Source organism: Ailuropoda melanoleuca, chromosome 15 (assembly GCF_002007445.2).
Source record: "Ailuropoda melanoleuca isolate Jingjing chromosome 15, ASM200744v2, whole genome shotgun sequence".
Lineage (NCBI taxonomy): Eukaryota > Metazoa > Chordata > Mammalia > Carnivora > Ursidae > Ailuropoda > Ailuropoda melanoleuca.
Genome location: NC_048232.1, coordinates 86,722,561 through 86,739,289, shown reverse-complemented (window position 1 = coordinate 86,739,289; position 16,729 = coordinate 86,722,561). Strand labels below are relative to the sequence as shown.

Below are 16,729 nucleotides of genomic sequence, written 5' to 3'. Positions count from 1 at the left end.
GACAGTCCCAAAAGATGCCATGGTTCCATTGATACGAAATGTCTGGAACTGGCAAGGCCATAGACAGAAAGCGGGTCGGTGACTGCCAGGGGCTGGGGCGGGATGGGGACCAGGGGGGCGGCAGCCAAGCTACACTGGTTGTTTCTGAGACGAAGAAAACGTCCTCAAAGTGACCGGGGTGACAGGTGCACATTCTCTGTGACGACACTAAAAACGCTGGACTGTATACGCTTCGCGCGGGTCAATCGTCTGTTAGGTGAATCCCCTCTCAATACAGGTGTTTTAAAACGTGAACAACGCAGGGTGAAAACAGCATCTGAGGTTTGGCCCGGTGTTTAATTGCGGAAATGCCGTTTCCTAAGAGATCCAGGATAAGGGCTAATAAATCCATTTATTTGTCCACATTTAGCCTTTTTTCATTTTTGCAGAAGCCCGTACGGCTCTCGGTAGGAGATCCAGGGATCTGAACTAAAACAACGCGTGGCGGACAATGTAAAGAAGAATGTTTTATGAATATTAAAAAAATTTAAAACCTTGCTACCTTCTTCTTCTTCAAAACTCCCTGTTGGCTAAGTGCTGTTTTTTAGCTCCATTTTACAGATGAGAAAACTGAGCCAGAGGTCAGGGAGTCCCCTGCTCAGGTGCAGAGCCTGGGAAGAGGAGGCACGGAGGGCTCCAGCACTTACGCACAACGCCGGCCAGAAGTGTGCAAGAGCAGAGAGGCAGGGAGAGAGGCACGCCCCTTTTCCGAGGGTCACGGAGAGCCAGGTCCCTGTGGTCACACCTACTCACTTTTGGGGGAGAAGTCAGAGTCCGTGACTGTCCATGACCACTGCTGACGTTCAAACACTAGAATCTAACTTAAAATGAAAAATACACAGAGGTGGGCGTCCAAGACCCAGCGATTGCAGCCTTGGACACACACGCAGCAGAAAGCGTACAGCTGGGCATGGGAAGACAGGGAACGGGGGCTAGGATGTTCTGAGTAGCGCTCCTGAAACCTCCCCAAACGGGAAATGACTGAGTAGCCACAGCCAGTGGAAGGCGGCTGTCACCATGACAGTCCCACGGCGGCGTGCTCTGCAGCCGTGTGAGCGGGCCGTCCGTGGCGGGGTGCGGGGCGGGGGAGGGGGGTTCACAATCACACCCCAGCAACAAGTCTGGTGCAGAGGATGATATACCACATGATTCCACACTTTAAAAGTTCGAAGCAGGGATGCCTGGGTGGCTGAGTCGGGGAAGTGTCTGCCTTCGGCTCAGGTCATGATCTTGGGGTCCTGGGATCGAGCCCCACATCAGGCTCTCCACTCAGCGGTGAGTCTGCTTCTCCCTCTGCCTCTGTAATCTCTCTTGCTTTCGCTCTCTCTCAAATAAATAAATAAAATCTTAAAAAAAAAAAACCCAAAAAACCTTGAAGCAGGCAAAGCGAATCCATGCGACAGAGGTCAGCGAGGCACCTACCTTGACAGGCAGGGGCATGGGGCTGGCCACGTTCTATTTCTGGGTGCTGCTGTGTGTGTGTTCACACTGTGAAAATTCCGTGAATCTGGGGGCTTGGATGTGTCAGGCAGTCGGGGGAGGGCTGCCCGGGAGGAGGGAAGGCATGCATGAGGTTCCCTGGAGGAAGGTGGCGGGAAAGGGGCCGGGACCCACGTGGCTGACGCCCAGGCCGCAGCAGGAGGGCAGGGATAGGAGGACATACACGTGTCACAGGTTCACTTGACAACCGTGTCTTGGGCAGGCAACGGGGCCCCGGATGCAGAGGGCAACAGATGTGTGCGCTCGAATTGCTCAGGCTGAGAGAGGGACCCGAACAGGCAAAGGTCAGCAGGAGGAAGGGCGCTGACCTCACCGGAAACGCACAGCAACCGACAAACAGCAAGGGGCTTGCTGAGCTCACATGTGGGCCAGGGAGGCCGCCTCCCGACACCAGGGATGTCAGGGGCACAGCGTCCCTGGCCCGTGCGGCCTGTGCTGTCTGCGCAACAGGACACCGCCGCAGATACACGCTACGGCCAGAGTCCAGGCCTGCAGTCACATGGGAAGGGACTTCTTGGCTGGACAGAGTGGACAGCTGTCCTCTTGACCACCAGCATTCCTTCCCCTCTGCCAGGAGCTCCCCCACCGTCTGTCTCTCTCTCACACACACTCCTTCTTCCTCACACACGTACACACGCACATACGTGCACGCACGCACGCACAGAAGCACGTGTGCACACCGCATGCACGCAGAGCCTGTGTGATGTGGAAGGACGGAATGCGGGATCCTTGCCTGGCCAACCATGGCAGCAAACTCCCCGAGCGACAGAGATGAGGTCTGGTGCGATCACAGGCTGTCGCTGTTGTAAGCAGAGTGAATTCTAAGACTTCCATAAAAGCTACTGAGAAGAAATACGTCTTCCTTTTTTTTTTTTTTTTAAGCAGGCTCCACAGCCAGCACAGAGCCCCCAGTACAGGGCCCGATCTCACGACCGTGAGATCATGACCTGAGCTGCAATCAAGAGTTGACTGCTTAACTGACTGGGCCACCCAGATGTCCTGAGAAGAAATACTTCTTAAATTTATTCTGCCGGACCCAAACCTGAGAGGATATGGGCCTGGAACTACCAAAGGTCACCACATGGAACATGAGAAAGATGAAGCCAAAGGCAGAAGACAGAACAAGATAGAGGAACAGTCCGCTAAAGCACTGTGCGCCTGGATCCAGCTGCACCTGAATGCAAAGACCCAACAAATCCTCTTTCTGCTCAAGCCCGCTGGGTTACGGACGACCGGCTTATATTTTTTTCTTTGAAAAGTCAGTGTGTACTGAGACACTCGATGAAAACTACTCCAACATTCTCTGCTTCAAGAGAAGAAAAGGTCCACTGCCCACACTGCTTTCCTTTCTGACTGTGGTACAAGGAAATGAGCTTCATTTCCGGAAACACTGAGGGGGAATCTGGCTTCAGCAACAGAGCCGCATCGAGCATCAGCCGACCTCAACCCTACACCCACACCCAGCCCTGGCTCTGTCCCCTCCACAGCGCGCAGCTGGAAGTCCTAATTCCACAGGGCCCCCAAGGTCACCGTTCTCCCCTTGATGCAAACCTCCCTGTGCCAGGCTGATCACACAATCTCTTCGCGAGCCCCGTCCGCTTCGTGTCGCCGCAGGTCAACCCCTCGCCCTCTCTCAGCTCGGTGCATTTCCAAACGGCAAAATGGCTTAACGGCAACACCGAAGGACCTCATTAAAGGGGACGAAAGCCTCCCCCTACCCCTGTGAACAACTTTCATTTCAGGACATTGCCCCCAGGCCCTCATCCACACGCACCCACATCCTATAAAGTCACAATCAGATTACACATACATGTCGTCACACACCCGGACCGCTCACTGCTCCCACTCCACCCCCAGCCACCGGCCCCAAACATCCCAGATTCCAGAACATTCAGCCCAAAGCCCAAGCCTCCAGCAGCAGCATGGCCCAGCTCGGTCTGGGGTGGGAGCTGGTGCCCCTTGCTCCAAGGAGGCGGGCGATCTGGGGTGCAGGAAAAGAGAGGGCCACATGACTGTGTCCAGACAAGTGTGGCCGGCACCCCATTCATGCAAGCGAGCTTAGCGCCAGACGTCGGTGGCTCCCGGGGCGTGACCACGCTGGCGACGTACCTACGAAGACTTTTGCCGGAAGGTTCCCGTGGATCTAGTGAAGCCTCCAGCACAGCTGTTCTAGAAGAACTAGCCCTCGGGGACCAAAGAACACACGAGAAGATACTGTGGGGGGACAAAGCTCAGAGAAATCTAGAAGGGGACATTCTACCAGACAACCAGCCTGGCCTCTTCGCAAGCTGATATTTAAAAAGAGAGAGAGAGAGAGAGAGAGAGAGCAGAGGCTGGATCAGGGGGCACGACCACGTGCGGCCCGCAGGCCTGCTGGAATTCTGGCTTATGAACGAGCCGTGGAGACAGTCCTGGGACAAAGGCGAGACGCCAACAGGATCTGAAGTGCTGTGGGTGCCAGAAGAGCCGCCGTGTGGGTTTGCAGGGGTGCCGCGGGCCGGGTACACGGACCGGTTTCAAGGGCAGGACATGCGCGCCCAGGCTACCGGGAGAGGCAGGGGGTGCGCCGCCCGCTTCCCCTCAGTTCAGCGAAGAGACAGACACACAGAGAATCCGCAGTGAATGGCACCCCCTTCTGCCTGGAGCGTGTGTTCTCTGCGATTCCTTCCGTGTTCCGTGCTCTGAGCAATTCGGACCAAAAACAGCTGCGGAGGGAGCGAGGGAGCGAGGGAGGCGGGAACGCAGCCCTCGCCTGGCCCCGGGGCCCTGAGAAAGGCCATGGGCCCCATTTCAGCCCCAGGGTATCTCCGTGTCCTCCTGTCTCTCTCCCTTCTCTCTAGCCTTGCTCTCCGGTCTCCAGGGCACAGGTAAACCCAAGTCTTTTGCATTTCCACTTCTGGGAGCCACGGCAACAGTGACCTAGCTCAGACTCCACATTCGGCCAGCCTCCTCCCTCCACCTCCCGCGGCACCCCTGCCCCACCCGCTCTGCCACCTGCTCCCTCCTCGGATGGCTGTGTGGCTTTGCCAGGCTTTTGCCCTCTCTGGGCTGAGGTGGAGCAAGAGCCCTGCCCTGCCCCTTTCCCGGGCTTGCTGCCAGGACCCCGCTGGTGGGGTCTGGGGGCAGGGCACAAGGAGGGAGCCCGGGACAGGGGGAGGGAGGGGGGAGGAGGGGCAGGTGAGGCCTCAGGAGTCACACGCACCCCTTTTCTACATATCCCACACGTGCGCACGTGCACACACACAGGCACGCACACTGGAGTCCTGGCTCCGCTCTGCCTGCGGTTCTGGGCCCCTCACCAGAATGCTGCCTCCTACCCCAGCGCACATGACAATTCCAGACCAATTCCTCAAGACACACATTTCATATCAGTGCCTGGACCTGCCACCAACTGCCCACGGCCCCTCCGCGCTTGCACCTCCTGCATTTTTCTGAGGTCACCTGACCCTGGGGGCCCCGGTTTCTGAGGGCAGGTAATGGGAGGGGAGCCCTACAGCCAGCTGGCCAGGGCTGGGGTGCACATGTGGGATCGGGTTCACTCCCTGGCAGGGCCCAGAGCACCAGACAAGGGAGGCCCGGCGCTGCCCCACGTGGACCCCATGGCCCACTGGGTCCTGTCGGGAGCCCTGGGCCACCCTCCAAATCTGGCCTTCCCCAAGCTGGAGGCAGCTCACTGGCAACAGGGAGGGGGGAGGGGTGACACCAGGCCTGGCTGTGAGCCACCCTCTACCTGCAGTGAAAGTGAGAAAAGAAACTCAATCATCTACACCCACAGCTCTGGCCACGGCCACGGCCACGGCAGCTGGTTTGCGAGGAGCACTGGCCAGGAACCCCGGTGAGCTGAGAACGCGACTCACCTTAGTCATTTGTCCCAGAGACACCCAACGACACTGGCGGCCAGGCACAAGGGTGCCAAGGGCTGTCGCTGCCAGGGACGGGAGGCACCCAGTCTTGTGGGGGACTCAGCTGCCACCCCATCATTCCGCTTATCCCTCACGACAGGCAAGGGGGCTCCTCGGAGTTTGGTGATGGAAGGGGGCCACCTTGTCCCCACCCCCAGAGCTAGCCCCTTTTGTGCGCTAGCCTAGACCAATACACCTGCTATAAGCCAGACAAACAGCTTGAAAGCAACCATCTAGGGGCATGTCTTGAGGGACCCACCGGACCCAGGGAAGAATACGTCTGGAACATTCTCACTTCAAAGCCTTGGGAAGCTCTAACCACCAGAATGGACCCAGGCCTCTTCCTGCTGCTGTGCTTTTGGGGAAAGGCCTCCCTGTGGAGCAGCATAGCTGGAGGTCCTGGCAAGGAAGCGGCTGGGGGATGGGAGTTGGGAGTTCAAAGCCACCAAAGCCAAGAAGGCTTTGTATTTCCTCCAGAGTCTGCTTGAACCAAACAGAGTGATATTTACTCCTTCTTTCTTTATAGGCGCAAAACCTTTACCCAACTCGGATCGCCGATCTCAGGAAGTGCAGGCACCTTTGTTTTGAAGTCTGCGTGCTCACATGTGGGCATGTCACGCATCATCAGTGCCTTGTTGTGGCAACAGCTAGTCTGGGGGTGGGGGTGGGGATCTAGCAGGATGAACCCTGGGTGCCGCCCCCACCCCCGCAATCCTATACTTGAGAGAAAAATACAACTCTCCCCCCATCGTGGAGTGCTCCCCGGGTTTGCACCAGGGTCTGACAGTTCCTCACCCCCCGCTGCATGGGCTCAGGGGGACCCCACCCCACGCAGGATGGGAACACTGCTCAGGCAGGAGAAGGAAGCCCATCCCCACAGCTGCCACTAAGGAGCCTGGGAGTTCCTCGGGGAGGCCAGTGTCCTGCCCCCACCAGGCACAGCTGCTCTGTCTTTCTCCAGGTCCAGGAGCTCAAGAGGTGCTGATTGGCCAGCAGGCATCCAGGGGAGCAGTGGGCTCTGGCACCAGGGTATGTCTGGTCCCGTTGGCCTTGTGATGGTTGATTTTATGTGTTAACTTGTCTGGGCAACAGTGCCCAGCTGCTTGGTCAAACACTAGCCCGGATGTTGCCGTGAAGGTATTTGTAGAGGTGACTAGCATTCACAATCGGTTGACTTTGTGTAAAGCTGATAATGCATCATAATGTGGTGGGCCTCGTTTAATCAGTTGAAGACTTTAAGCGAAAAACGCTGAGGTTTTTTCAGAGAACGACTTCTGCCTCAAGACTACGACATAGAATTCCTGCTGCCCTGCACGTTTTAGATTTGTGAGTCCGCACAACTGCATGAGCCAATACCTTGAAACAAAACTCTTTATACATAAATATCTATTGGTTCCGTGTCCCTGGAGAACCTGATACAAACCTCTTACAAACTCAGATTTCTCCTTCCCATGGTTATCAGAATCACAAAACAGTGATGCCAGGAAGGACCGCAGTGAACATACTGTGCCATCAATTGTCATTGTACAGCAGGAAAACAGAGGCCCAGAGAGGGCAAGGGACTTGCCCAAAGGCACACAGCAAGTCAGTGGAGAGCTGGTTCTTAAAGGCAGGTCTCCCGATTCCAGCCTAGAACCAGGATGACTCCAAATACAGTGGGAAATGACAAACATACTCCTTTAAATGCAAAGAGGAAGTAACCACTAGCACGTTCCACCACCTCACCCCACCCACTCCCTATGCCAACCAGGTAATTCTGTCGTATCAGAATTCCTTCCAGGAAGTCCTTCAAGCGGTTGCACCAGGATGCATCTTTGACTCTAGGCTGGTCTCTGCAATGGGACCCCCCTTCCTCACCAAGGGTCTTAAACTATTATTTAAAGCTCCTGCTACCAGCAGATTTCCTGGCATTGACTACCAGTCCCTGCAGGTGCCTTCCCATCGTAGGCATGGGGGCAAACCTGTGTCCTGATGGAAAACTAATGTCGTCTAGAACAGAGACACCCTCTTGGGCTATCTGACTCCATCCTTTGGGAGCTATTTTATTACTCCGCAAACTGTTGACAGCTGAGAGTAACACAAAATAATTCTTACCTACAGATATGCAAATTCCATCCTGTCCCATGGAAATTCGTCCTTGCCCTTCTCCCTCCTCCTGCTCTCCCAAATGCCCCCAACTGCCTCCCTTTTACTTTCATTTCCCTATTCCCCCATCTGTAAATGCCTCTGCACTTCAGATGCTCCTTTCAACCGATGACAACATCTGCCTGGCTCCCTCGTGAGTTCAATAAAACCCTTAACACGTGTTCATGTTTCCATCTGTATGGCAGTCACGGCTTTATTCCTTTTCTGAAAATTATCTTTTAATGTAGCTTTCCTCTGGGCATCCAGAGACTCGCAAGGAAGGGACGCTGAATGAGGAAAGGCACTTCTAGCCCCGCCTGCCTTACTAACAAGCCAGCAGGCTCAGGCTCACGGAAGGGACCGCCCCACAGCCTGGGGCTTCAAGTCCAGCTTCCACTCTACCCACACTCCCCCCCCCGCCCCGGGCACCCTCGTCTCTTTCTGGTATGGCTGCAGCCACAGGAACCCAGCCATCCCAGGCTCTCCCAAACCCCACGCCACTCCTGCCTACCCCAGGGTCTTTATACAGACTTCCCTGAGCCTCATGAGTTCTTTCTGCCCCCGTGTGGCGTTTTCTTCCAGCAACGATGTTTTTCCAACACCACTTCTCTGATTCTCTGACACCAACAGGGAAGCCCACAATTCAATCCTATTCTGACACGTACTACCCGGAGTCCGCAGAGACCCCACTGGGTAAGGGCTCAGTCCCGTAAGTGGGACTCTCTTAGCATCACGGTCTCAAAGCTCTGACCCAGGTCAGCAGGTGGGTGACTAATCACTGCCATGGGTGATGGAACCCAATCCCCAGGAGCTGAAAGTTCTAACCCTCTAATGGGGGGGTCCCCTTTCTAGGGGCCCAGCCTGAGTCACCTCATTAGTATAAACTCAGGTAAGGTCAAAGGGACCCTCTATGAATAAGAAAAGCCACTCCTGTCACTCAGGAGGGTCTCCCGGTTCTAAGGAACTCTGTGCCAGGAACGGACAGAGACCAAATACATACCGCATGTCCTGTTCTTCCTCGCCACCTGTGTTTGCAGAATTCCCCCTCTGCAACTTCTCCCACACAGTGAGTGCCCTGCACCTCGTCCCTAAACCTCGGGTGTGAGTGCGGACCTCGGTCTGTGATCCTTAGATTCACGCTCCCACGGGCCTCCCTCAGCAGATCAGCTTCCTGGGGGCTGAGCTGCTGCCTAGACCTGCTCACATGGGATCCCTAGAACCTAGCACCCCGCAGACACCATCATCACACCGTCTCTCCCAGGCGGGGGCTTCGGGGCACAACCTCTGTCCCCCTCCACCCAAGTCCACCCACTGCAACTCCCTTCTGGGTCTCTCGGTGCCGAGCCCTTTCCCCCTAAGCTGTGAGCCAGGCCCCGAGGAGCCCCCGCTGGGATGGGACGCTTGGGCAGCCGGGAAGGGGCCCCGCACTGGCTGGAGACGTGGACCAGAGCAGGCATGCTGCAACGCGCATGTTATGCAAAAGAGATTTCAAATCACCGGACTCGTCTGTTTATAATTCATAGCAAAATGGTTTGCTGCTATAAAAATATATTTGCACATTTCACAAACAGACCCTCACGGCAATTATCTTAATGCAGTATCTACAAATTAACACCTACTTACCTCGGGCAAATTAACACTAAATTGAATTTGAGTGCTGTGGTCGTGCGCAGGGCGTACAGAGGAAGGGCTCGCCTTGTGTCTCAGAACAGGGATCTGCTAAAGGGATCCGGGAGGAGGGGAGGGCCCCTAACCCCGTATTTCACAGGCACCAAGGCCCAGGGAGAGGGACTGGCACACTGAAGGGGAAGGGGATGCAGTGTCCACGCGTGAGGGGCCGGAGCCCTTGCTCCTGGCCTGGGGGGGCGGGGTCACCACTGAGTTGGGATTCCAGGGTCTCTAGCCATACCCCATAAAAAGTAATTTTTAGGGGTGCCTGGGTGGCTCAGTTGTTTGAGTGTTGACTCTTGATTTTGGCTCAGGTCCCGATCTTAGGGTCCTGAGATGAAGCTCCCTCTCTCCTGCCCCACCCCTGGTGTGCGTGCACACGCGCACTTGTGTGCTTTCTAGAAGGCACATGTAGACTATTTGTCCAGACAGGAGGGCCGGAAGCCACTAGAACCCGTGCATGGTTCCCAGCTGAGACACCAGCAGCGAGAGCCAAACATGCCGCCCTTGCCAGAGGCCTGGTGCTCGGACAGGGCAAAGGAACCTGTCCGCTGCTGGGGCCGACGGCCCCTCCTGAGGCTCTTGGAGACACCAAGGTCAAGGCTCAGCTGCTCCGACAGCCGGCTGGGCAGACAGGGCTGCTCCCTCCCCAGCACTGCGGGTGCCCTGCCTGGGTCCCAGGTGCTCACTCAGCTGTACACGGGTACATCACCTGCACAGCCCTCCCAGGTGGCCTGATGGCCTCTGAGTCATCTTAGCTCCCTTCCCAAAGGTTTGCTGGGGAAGCCAAGCCTGAGCCAGTCGGCACACGGCAACTTCTCTGGTCACAGGAATGGGTTCATTCAGGGCCGTGAGGCACCGGGAAAAGTCTTCCAGATGCTTCTGGGAAAGAGCTCAAGAGAGGACCACTGGAGAAGTCTCCCTCCACACAGCCATGTACGAAGATAAGGTTGCAGCCAGCTTGCTCCCCACTGAAGATCCGAGGTTCAGAGAAAAGGCAGAACTGCCAAACCCTAATCAAGCCATACCTGATCTCCATACTCTAGCCAGACCATTTCAGCAACATGGGCCAATATATCACCCTTGACTTCTGGGCCAGTTCAGAATTGGGTTTTCTCTTCAAAATCAAAAGCATCCTGATGCCTCGGTTGCCCCCCACCCCCACCCCAGGTTCGGAGAGGGGCTTCCTCTGGGCTCTGGCAGCCCCCAGCTCCATCACAGCCCTCATCAGCCTGTGGCATGCGTCTGTGTGTCCTGGACCCATCACCATATGTTCACTGACAGCCAGGGCCGTGTCTGACTCATCCCCGAGTCCCAACATTTACCACCCCAGGGCTGGGAGTATTTGCCGAACAAGAGAACAGACAAAGGGCACACAACAGAGTCCGGCATTCAAGGCCTCCCTGGCCCAGTCTTACCAATAATTCAGGGTCACTCCCACTGCCCACCTCACTCACTCCATTCCCCGCCATCCAGGCTGCTCTGTCCCAGAAGAGGACACAGCTGGCGCCTCTGCTATAATCTCTACCATACAGCTCAGACCCATCAAGGTAGAGGAATCTTGGGACCTCACCTCTCCTAAGGGAAGTCCAATCCCATGCTCTCCACCCTCAAGCCTGTACCTCTGGCCCAGCCCTCTCTCCCCTGGTACTGGTATTCCAACTCCCCAATCCATACGTCTCCTGACACCCTCTGAGGACCCACACCTGCCTGCAGTTCTTAGAATAAAATCCAAACCCCTGCAAACACCTAAAGACTGACTCGTCATGCCTGGACCCGGCCACCACCTCATGCCACCTCCACGCAGCCCCATTCTCTCTGCTCCAGCCACACAAGCCTCAAATCTGTCGGAGGTTGCCCCTCAAACACTTCAAGCTGTTCCTGCCTCAGGGCCTTTGCACATGCTGTCTTAGCTACCTGGAACCCACGGCTCCTGCAGGGAGTAAAGGGATCCATACATGGTTTCTATTATTACCACTGGCTCAAGTCCAATTCAATAATTCAGTCTGGGGGCGCCTGGCTGGCTGTCGGTAGAGCATGCAATTCTTTTTTTTTTTTTTTAAGATTTTATTTATTTATTTGACAGAGAGAAAGACAGCCAGAGAGAGAGGGAACACAAGCAGGGGGAGTGGGAGAGGAAGAAGCAGGTTCCCAGCAGAGCAGGGAGCCCGATGTAGGGCTCGATCCCAGGACCCTGGGACCACGCCCTGAGCTAAAGGCAGATGCTTAACGACTGAGCCACCCAGGCGCCCCGAGCAGGCAATTCTTGATCTCAAGGTTGTAAGTTCAAGCCCCACATTGGGTATAGAGATTACTTAAAAATAAAATCTTTAAAGGGGCCCCTGGATGGCTCAGTCAGTTAAGTGTCCGACTTGATTTCAGCTCAGGTCATGATCTCAGGGTTAGGAGATCAAGCCCCGTGTCAGGCTCTGTGCTCAGCAGGGAGTCTGCTTGAGATTCTCTCTCTCCCTTTCTCTCTCCTTCCTCACCCCATGCTCTCTCACTCTCTAAATAAATAATCTTTAAAAAAATAAAATCTTCAAAAATAAGAACAATAGGGGCACCTGGGTGGCTCAGTCAGTCAAGCATCTGCCTCTGGCTCAGGTCATGATCTGAGGGTCCTGGGATCGAGCCCCACATCAGGCTCTATGGTCAGTGGGGAGCCTACTTCTCCCTCTCCCTCTGCCCCTGTTCATGCTCTCTCACTGCCATAAATAAAATTTTTTAAAATAATAATAATAATAATAATTCAATCTGAATTCAAATCTACCTGCTCAGTTGCCTCCTTGGAAACTGAAGTGGGGTCCACGGGGCCCCCATAAACCCACCGTCCACCTTCAGAGCCCTCTTTACCGAAAGATCCAGTGACAGTGTGGCCAGATCAAATACAGACTTACCCTCGTGGCCAGAGGAAAAAAGTGCCCCAGGTCCCAGGGGAAGGTCAGGCCACCGTAGCTCCCAGAGCCAGGGACCTAGTCCTGCTCCCCGCCGTACCCAGTCCCCACGCCGGCCGCCATGAGCAGCAGGAACAGCTGGGGGGACTCGCTCCAGCCCGTCATCAGCCCTCCCTACTCCCGGTGCCACCTCGGTGGGGCTGCCAGCTCCCCCCATACCCCACTTCCTGACCCGTGCAGTGGGCACGAGCCCCGCCAACACCTTCATGAGGATCAAATCAAGCGAAAGGGGTGACATCACAGGAAGGGGCAGTGTGTCCGGAGACGAATCATCCGCACGGTCACCGCAGATGTGACAGCCAGCACAAACCACTCCCGGGGTGGGGCGGGGGCATGCCTCACAAGTCAGATAAACTGACCAAAATGCGGGGACCTTATCTGGATCCTGATTTTTTAAAAAATGGGGGGGAGCATCTGGGTGGCTCAGTCGGTTAAGCATCTCTCTTTTTTTTTTTAAGATTTTATTTATTTATTTGACAGAGATAGAGACAGCCAGCGAGAGAGGGAACACAAGCAGGGGGAGTGGGAGAGGAAGAAGCAGGCTCATAGCGGAGAAGCCTGATGTGGGGCTCGATCCCATAATGCCGGGATCACGCCCTGAGCCGAAGGCAGGCACTTAACGACTGCGCCACCCAGGCGCCCCAAGCATCTGACTCTTGATCTCAGCTCAGGTCTTGATCTCAGGGTCATGGGTTCAAGTCCCATGCTGGACTCCACGCTGGGTGTGGAGCCTTCTTAAAAAAAAGAAAAAAAAAACAAAGGAAAAAAACTTGATATTTGTAGCAAATGAGAATCCAAACACTGGGACACCTGGGTGGCTCGGCTGGTTAAGCATCTGCCTTCAGCTCAGGTCATGATCCCAGGGTCCTGGGATCGAGTCCTGTGAGTCCCGCATCGGGGTCCCTGCTCAGTGGGGAGCCTGCTTCTCCCTCTGCCTCTGCTGCTCCCCCTGCTTGTGCTCTGTCTCTGACAAATAAACAAATAAAATCTTTTAAAAAAGAATCCAAATATTAACTGGCCACTGGATATTATGGAATTATGTTAATTTTTTTAAACATTTTAAGTAATCTCTACACCCAACGTGGGGCTTGAACTCACAACCCTGAGATCAAGAGTCACACGTTCCACCAACTGAGCCAGCCAGGCGCCTCTGTGTTCGTTGTTTTAGGCGTGGTAATAGTACTGCGGTCATGTTTAAAAAGGAGATTCACACTGTGCTATTTACGGAGTCTGGGGACTGCTTTAAAATCATACAGGAGAGGGAAAGGAAGACGCAGTGAGCAGGTGGCAGAGGTGGGATGGAGGCCTGGGGGTAAGCAGGTGCGGGTGAGCCTAGGCCAGGCTGGGGGGGCAGCACGGCAGCGCCCGACACTGGGATGTCCTGCTTATTTCCGAATGTCTGAAATCCTCCACAAATAAGAAAACACAAATGAATAAAAAAATGCAAGGTTTTAACAGCACAGAACCAAAGGCGGTGACCTGGGAGCGGCAGGGGCCTCAGAGGCACCCAGAACTTAGCAGAGAACAAGCCCTAAAGAAGAGGCACTTTCCAGAAGCCCCACCCACACCCCCCCCATCCCCCTGGCTTCAAAATCCTCCCTGGCTTCAACCACCAAAGCTTTCCTGTAGATAACAAATGTGCCCACCCAGGCGGCCTACCCTCCACCCATGGGGGAAAGGGGGGACAGCTCCCCCAGGAGTTTCTGGAATCCTGACCTGCCAAACCAGTTCCCTCTGATGGACAGTCACCAGGCTCAACCGAAAATGAACTGCTCACCTGCCCAAGGTCACCGAAGGAAGAACTGCTGCCCCTCAGCCAGGGAAGGAACCGGCTGCACCCAAGTCCACGCTCTCCCGTGGTCCGTGGGTAGAACAGAGAAGGATAAACACACTTAGAAAGGTGCCACGCCTGGTTTTAGGCGCTTGGAGCAAATTAACTCATGTGATCCTCCCACTACCCCATGAGCGGGTAACAACATTGTATCTTACAGATGGGGAAACCGAGGCACAGAGAGCGGCCAGCAACTGTGGCTAGCAGCTCCGGGTGGCACAGCCAGTGGCGGGGGGTGGGGCCAGTGGTTGGGGAGTCAAGGCTCCAGGGCCAGCTGCGGAGTTCAGCAGCCCTCTAGCCCTACTGAGTGCCCACGCCGTCCCCTCGGAGCCTCGGGACAACCTGCCGCTTACGTAGCCTGTCTGAGAGGTCAGCAAACGGGCACCATGACTCAGCCAGGTCTCCTGACCTCCAGGGACCCAGAAACCTGGACGGCACCCAGAACTGGCTGCCAGAAGTTCCAGGAGCTTTCACGCAAGGTGGCTGAGGCCGGACTCAGGAGCAGCGTGTCACCTGCAAGAGCCCCGCACAGGCATCTTCCAGGCCATCCCCACCCCCAGTGCCCAGCCCAGAAGGGCTCCCCTCAAATGTGCCCTGGCAAGCCCGGGAAGCCCCTGGACGCGGTACGTCTTCCCTGACCATCCATTTCAACTCAAGGACTGACGGAGAAGTTTAACAATTTATCTGAAAAGAAACTGAAAACAGCATTCCTATCTCCTGACACTAACTTCACAGAGCTCTGAAGGGCGGTCCCTGGCGGGCTCTGACTGTCTCCACCAAGAAGGCAGACCTCAGTGCCCTGGAAGGCGCCGCGGCCCAGCGGGGAGGTGTGCACGCTGCAGCACAGCGGGGGCGGGGGGGCGGCATCAGGCCAGCTCTCTGCCCAGCCCACTGGCCCTGCGATCTTGGAAAGTCACCTGAGCCTCCCTGCCTCCGTTTCCCCATCCGTAAAAGGGAACAGTCACAGTCCTGCCTCGTGAGGCTGCTGTGAGTGAGCGGTGGGGCAATCGAGCCTGCAGTTAGGGCTTGATGGCCCTTAGTGACAGTGACCACAACCCTCCTGGGGAAGGATGGCCAACGGGGCCATTTCACAGGTTAGGAGGCTGAGTCCCTGAAAGAGAAAGTGACCTGCTCAAAAACTAGGTCTCTGCCTCCTCTTGCAGCTCCTTCCCCCTCCTGCTGCCTCTGTGCCTCAGTTTCCCCATCCCCGAAAGAGGGTCAAAATCAAAGAATGGGATAGATTCCTGGATGTGGTGAAGACGAGCACCCCAGGCACCCCCAGGGTGGTCTGAGCTCTTGCTGTCCTGTCTTTAACCAAAGTCACCATTCATGGCGTGCCCACAACAGCCTCTGCCTGGAGCAGCTTGTGAGGGCGAAGCCATGTGTCCACAGGATGCTTAATCGAGTAAGCTTCCAGGCCTTAAAACATCTCACTGAGGCCACATTTCAATGACTCAGTGATGTCATCCAAGGAAATTCCTACAGGCTCCACCTCTCTGGTCCTCCAGGCATTTCCACCCCACCTACAGGTGAATGACTCCCGGCCTCAGTGTGACCTCAACGTGCATACCTTCCGTGCCTACCTCCCATCCATCTTCCAGTTCTATGGCTGCTTCCTCCAGGATGCCCTCCCTGACCTCTCACTAGCCCCTGGCTTCGCTCTGGGTCCCCTGTTGGCAGGGACTGTGGAGCTGGCCATCCACAGGAGTAGCTGGGCTCAGGCCGTACCCTATGTCTCTCTTCACCACCACCCCCCGCCCCAAACACCCGCAGTGTTAGAATGAGGAATGGTCAGTCACTGTATTAAAGGAGAAACTCACAAACAAAATCCCCAAATTGCCAACAGGGACCAAGCAAAGGATGTTCACTGTTGAGTCTTAACTTAAATTTTGAGTTCTCACCTGGATGAACGCTACCACTGCATTTCCCAGCCCCGCCCCCCAGCACAGCACAGCGCTCTGGGGACAGACACAGCCTCTGACACAAAACCTCCAAGTCTGCGGCCACCAGAGGGCCAAGGCCATGTCCCCACCCCACAGGGATTCCTCCCCTGAGCCTGCTTCCTGAGGATTCTGCAGGTCCTCCCCCAGGAGCCTGAGAAGCCCCTCTGTACACACCCCCCAAGCCAGTGCTGCGGTCAGTGACCCCAGGAATTCTCAGGCGGGCCCCATGCCAGGGCTTGAGAACAATGAAAGGAGCCAGGGCGCCTCCTCTAACTGATTCTGGAGCTGTGTGATCTAAGTTTCTGGCCCGCTAACTCCTGGCCTTCCATCCCCGGTGCTGACCCAGCCAGCAGCCCAGCCAGAGCCCTGGGTTTGAATCAACCCAGAACCTGCTCGGCCTCAGTTTCTCATCTGTGAAATGGAAAGATGGCTCCCACCTCCCTGGTTTGGGGGGAGGGGGCCGATGGGCCTGTACAGTATGCAACCCTCCCAGATGGGAGACCATGAATTAGGGGAGGAAAATGGGGGGCCCGCCAAAGTTTGGACTGGGACAGCCCAGCCAGACTGAAACACGGAAATGGGGGAGAGAAGGAGGGGAAGGGGTCAGGGGTGAGAAAGGGGAGGCATGGAGGGAGGGAGGGGGTGCAGGGCTAGAGGGGCAGGAGAGGAGGGGAGCTGGGAGGGTGGGAGCCAGGGGGAGGAGGGGAAGAGGCACGGAGAAGGCCCAGGAGGGGGTGAAGGAGTGGAGGGAGGGGTGGGGAGCACGGA

General features: G+C 55.9%; 1 protein-coding gene across 1 annotated transcript in view; it reads right to left on the bottom strand.

Moving 5' to 3' along the window:
- The window catches only part of ARHGAP8 (Rho GTPase activating protein 8), a 66,241-nt gene that overhangs the window by 45,357 nt on the left and 4,155 nt on the right, over positions 1-16,729 (bottom strand).